We start from the raw sequence: 6,000 nt of genomic DNA on the forward strand, positions 1-6,000 counted from the left end.
AACTGCTTTAACATCTTTGGGATCATGTCCCAACTCAATCACCAGGTCTTCTAGTGATTTTATCCTAGTGTCCTTAGCCTAAGAAGAGGCTTTTTCCAACTGTAACTGTGTTGTATTATTGCTCAAAGAATTCTGCAACTAATGTCCAATGATGGCTTTGTTGGTCAATGTGGAATAGGCCATCTCACCCGTTTGCTTATGGAGCTCAATCTGATCAATTGGGTGGATGTCTCTGTCAAAAACTTCAAAATTTGTTTTTAAATAATCAGCCATAGACTTTGGTTGTTGTACTGTTGGCTTCAAAAACCTCATCTAAATCTTTCCCTCTTTGATGTCAAAAGCTGACATCAATCTTTTCTGATTTGTAGGAGCTATTTTCAGATATTTGGCATAGGTTTGAGCTTTGAGCTGCTCATTCCTAGCCTTAATTTCTTTGTACTTTTCTTTCAAATCCTGGCTTTGCTCTGAAACTATCCTTAGTGATGACACTTCTACACTCGGCTGCATGTTTAGTGCCTGTGTTTGAGAAGTAGATGATGTCTCCCCTGCTAGTGTTGTCTACATTGTGCCACTTCTTGTCTCTTCATATTCCTGCTCAGACAAAGGATTCAATCTATGTCTCTTTACATATACCTGGTCCAATGGCACTGTAGAGGGGCTTGTCTCATTCTTACTTATTTTTTGAATTCTCTCCTCATTAAGAGGGGTCTTCAATACTGGAGGGTTGCCCATGTTTATATTAGTTTGGGTCAACTCCTCAGAAATGCTCTGTGATCCTGAATCTTTTCTCTGTCTTGAGGTACCTGGTTGTTTTGATGTCTGTGGACTATGCTCCTGTGTTGGTCTCTGTGAAGATTCTCCAGGCACCTGTACAAAGGAATCCAGATCAAGTTGTATTTCCAAATATTTCATAACATTTTCTACTTCAACTTGTGTACTATCTTGTTCTATAAGTGTTCCTTCCACCCATTCATTTTGATTTGCATACTGTTCTATCTCTGGAATTCTATGATGGATGGAGGGGGATAGTTTATGCTTTTTCCTTCTGTCACAGATGAAGCTATGAGGATCATAAGGTTAGATGAAAATCTTCTTCAATCTCAATCTCTCAAGGATTTCCTCTGCCTCTTTCCCTGCCTTTCTATTGTTGCAAACAAATGGTCACTGAGCTTTCTTCTTAGCTCTCATAAAGTGAATTTCATTAGAGTTGATCATTTACCTGTAATACTCCAGGGCAAATAATCATATGGGGAGGTATTTAGGCAGTTTAAAGGGAGGCAGCTCACACCCATAAATTCTGATCTCGGTATGGTTCTGGTACAAGTACCAATCTCCAACCTTGTATTGCTTGGATAACTGAAGAATTCTCTTAATATCATCACTGATTCTAGGAGGGGGACTTCTTATCAACATAGTAGTTACAGGATGGCAAATTTATCAATGAAATCTGTATAAGGATAGGGAGAAGAAGGTAAATTGTGAAAAATGGAAGTCCAAAAGATAACTGACCTAGGGTTCCCTCTGGTGTCAAGCTTTTGCACAAAGAAAGGGAATTTATCAGCTTGGTAGTAAAGGAAAAGATGATACAGGACTGAAGAATATTTAAATACTCTCTCATTCTCTAATCTCATAAATTGGTCATGCATCTTATCAGCAATGAATGAAGCATAGTCATATTTGGCTGTAGGAGGTTGGCCAGGGGTGAAAATAGTCATGTAGGCAAAGGTCATTTCATCTACATACTCATTTGTGGTAAAACCCAGAATGCAAGCAAACATGGTGACAATATCCCTGCCCAGACCAGTGAAGGCACATGACATGTAAGGAGGGGGGTATTTTGATCTGTATTGTTCTTCAATGAAAGTCTGACTAACTTGGTTAATTTTGGAACTGGATAGCCTTGAAGATTTATCAAGTAATTCAGCAATGGAAAGGGGAGTGAGGTCCTTGCCAGGCTGTAATTGCAACATTTCATTTATAGACTCAGTTGTAATGGTAAAAAGGACTTCCTGGTTAGGGGCCATTACAACTCTCAGATTGGGGTTGTAATTTGCATGGCATTGGTGGACAATATCTGGGAAAATATGTATAGTCAGGAACTAATATTTAGGGAGGTTGGACTCCCAAAGACCTATTTTATTAGCATTGTTTAGATAATTGTCCCGATACTTGCAATATAGCTTCAAGGGGGTTTCCTCAAAAGTAAGGTCCTTAATTTGAAAATCTTTATCGGCCAAGGGAAGGTAGTCCAAATCTCTGTGGGGTGTAGTGATTGGTGCGACATTTAGGGCGAGAGGAGCTTCCATCCTTGGTTCTTGTGTATTCAAGGAATAAAGTTGGGGTTTTCAAGGATTTCAGATAAAACAAGTGCTTGGGGAAGCCTTGGGGTTAGGAAACAACTTAATTGTACTGAATTATTTGAGTTTAGAGCAATTTAGTGGAAGTTCAGTACAAAAAAGGGTTTCTAAGAAGGAAATGCGGTAAATACCTGTTTATGGTTGACTTTCGGGACAATGGCTATGGTGAAGGTTTTGCAGGGCACGCATAGTAGTCTACAGTGTCATGGAGTTCAACAACTGATAGTGGTTGGTGGTTGGGAATAATTTGCTGGTCTGGACGTACTCTATGCATGTATGGAAGCAGAACTTTCTTTTTTTCGTAAAAAGGGAAAACCATGAATATTTTTGTTCTATGTACAAAGTCAATGACTTTTTGGAATTTTGTGGGTGAATGGAAAACAACAGTTGGAGTTAACTAACTGATGGGACATTTTGTCATTTAGCGAAAGTTGTAAGTGGGAGCGGTAATGGTCTTCATCACACAGCTTTTGGGAGGTTTGTGGTTTTGGTGGAAGGTCGTGTGATGCCACAAATGGGATGACACGTAGCATCGGCAAAAAGTCAAAACAAATTTCATCACGTGTTTAACGTTCGACCAAAAGGGCTGCACGATATGAGCGAGAGTCGTCGGATGAGGGAGGGCAGATCGAATGGCAATCAGCAGTGGAAAGTGTTAGGGGGTTAATGGAGGGGGCTCGCTGCATAATTAAAATAATTAAAATGACTTAATTATATCGGGGATGATGGTATTGGCGGAGAGGTTATTAATTAATCCAGATGACTAATTAATCTCTTTTTTAATGCATCGGGGGGTTTGGCTCTTAATTAATTGCGATTCAATTAACTAATCCAATTTAATTAACTTTCTTTATGGTTTATTTTTCAAACCATAGGGACAAGATATTTATTTATTTTGGGATTTTTATTAATAATATGGGAAAGGGTAATTTGTTTTGGGATTTAAATAATAAGGATTAAAAGTTAATATGACCCTGGAAAAATAAAATGCGCTAAGTAAATGTTTCCAAAAATACATTCATCATCCAATATTATGACTTACGCTAAAATGTGTTTGGGGGGTTTTTGTAAAAAAACTTTATTTTTCCTAAGTAAAAGAGTGATTTTACCTTAGGAAAAGGTTTTGAAGGAAATGAATGAATTATGAAGGAGGTGAATTTTGATGAAGGGGTTTTAGCACTTAGGCCTTACAAGTTATTGGGCCGAGGGTCCAGTCCCTCCAAAATTCAGAGAAATGCTCTGAGCCCCTTTAACTTTCAGGTTGTTGGTGCCTTTAGTACTTATGGGAAATTAGTAAAATTTAGGGAAAAAATGAGTGAGGAGGTTAATTAGTTTGACTTTTGTCCATGATGTAAATGTCTTCATTGTCATCCATATCTTTAAGTGCTTTTGATATGCCTTGATATTTGGATAATCAATTATCATGCATAATTCTGCAACCAATCATTTACTTACCCTACCTACTTATCCTACCATTTTTTCTTCTTTTATTAGGGTGCACTTAAACTGGCAAACCCTTATCAAAACCTTTTCTTTTCTTTTACAATGGTATTCTAACTAAGTCTAACCTTATTACATCCAAGGGCTTAGATTAAACTGTTGAGCTCCTTTATTGACTCTACCTATCTACTTATATGCCAAGATTAACCAGTTTCGTCAGATTTTATTCTTTATCTCTAAGCATGAAATTCAAAACATGGAATAACCAAGATTAAACTGTTTGGTTACCATGGATTGTGGCATAAGTAACAAGTTGCACATAATTATTTATAAAAAAAGTGAAATAGTAGTGGCATTTGGGCTTGCACACTTTCATGGTCTTTTTATTTTTCTTTGGGGTTCATTTTCTTTCATTTTTTTGACATTTTTTCTTTTTTTCCTTCTATTCTTTTTCTAGGTCATACCCTCTTTACATTTTTTAATTTTTTGATTTTTTACAAATATGGAAAACATTTGCAACAAGCAAAGGTATGTACATATTTCAAAGCTAAACCAAGTCAATCATGATATATGACACCTATTGGTATAGGAACATAATAGTGGCTCCACTTGGGGATGGCTTTTCCTGGTGGAAAGTCAAGAACTGTAGATCAATGGCCTTTGAAAGACTTTGATTGTGCTTTGCAAATCTACTTTTCCTTGCTGCTTTATTAGTATATATGACAATAATACTTTTGAAGCTTAGGGCCTTCTCTTCGGGCTTCAACTTCAAAACTTTACCATCCAATCAATACTAAACTGTAAAAGGATACAATATATACAGTGTAAAAACCTAGTAAGGTTAGAAACTAGGATCAATGTAGTTCTTTAACATTTGACCATTGACTGGTCCTCCTTCGATCTCTACACCATCAAATTCTTTAAGAAAATATGAATTATTTCCTCTAAAGGCATATATAATGTATGGTCCTTTCCACAGGAAGTCAAACTTCTCATGTTTCTGATCTGATAATCATCCTATGAGTGACCTTAGTTTGAAAATTTATTAAACAAAAGATATTACAAACTCATGTGCTGGTGTGTGTGTTCTGTGTTATTGAAACAACGGATCGATCAGATTGCCAATACATAGAAAATAAGTGGAAAGACAACAGAGAAACACAATAAGCAACACAAAGACACAAGATTTTTTAATAAGGAGTTCACCCTATGCTCGAGGGCTACATCTCCACTCCAGCTCTCAGTGGTGGCCTTGTTTTATTGTGTCTTTAAGCAGAGAATTAAAAATACAGGGACTCAATGCGAGTTCTCCTGAAGCAGGTTTTCTTGGCAGGGTGGTTCTTGGATTCCCCAAGCCACTCGGAGTACACAGACTCTTATTCTTCCTACCAGCTCTGTGACCCTTGGTCTACAGTGGAAAGAGCCAACTGTGATGCTCGATCCGGACAGATTCCTCTATGGGGAGGCTTGAATCTTCAAGCTCTCTGGTGCTCGATGCTGCCTGTGGTCAGCTCGGCCCTCTGTCTCCTCTACTTGGCTTTACTGCTCTCTGTGTTCACTGTCTCTCTTAGTTGCTTGGACTCCTCTCAATTCGGGTTTCCAATTAACTCTTCTCTTCTCTCTGTCTCTTTTTCCGACTGTCTCTGTTCATGGCTTTAGTCATTCGATCCCTATGCCTATTCGGTTCCTCTCCTGCCTACGGCGATTCACCTTCTGCAGCTGCGCTTGGAATTCCTTGTTCGGTGTCAGCACGAACGCTCATGCAGTGGCCACGTGTCTCCATCTAACCGGTGCCAGCACGCTCCGTTAGTTCATTTCTTCCGTTACGTCATGTATGCATTCTTTCTCCACCGTGGCAGTCAAATGGACTCCAAATCTCTTTAGAACTCGGCTCAATCCCCTGTCGATTCCGCTTCCTCCATCGGGCGCAATCTCAGCCGTCCGATCTGGGCTCCTCCAGATCCAACGTCATACACACGTTGAGCATGGTTGACTTGCTCGACCGATAGCATGCGATCAACAACGGTTTTTCTCTCACATCCGCTACCACGCGTCGATCGCTGAGTGGGATCGCTCCGCTCTCCTCCAAAACCGCTTACTGTTCAAGGGTGCCCCGATCAATACCACCAGTTTTCCAGAGCGCGGATCCTGCCTTTGTCCTTTAGCGCTTTTTGTTTCTCCACCTGCGGTTCTCCAGCTCCAA

This window comes from Pinus tabuliformis, chromosome 2_2, assembly GCF_031772625.1.
Source record: "Pinus tabuliformis cultivar Carrire ecotype Pingquan chromosome 2_2, CPIR1, whole genome shotgun sequence".
NCBI classification, from domain to species: Eukaryota; Viridiplantae; Streptophyta; class Pinopsida; order Pinales; family Pinaceae; genus Pinus; species Pinus tabuliformis.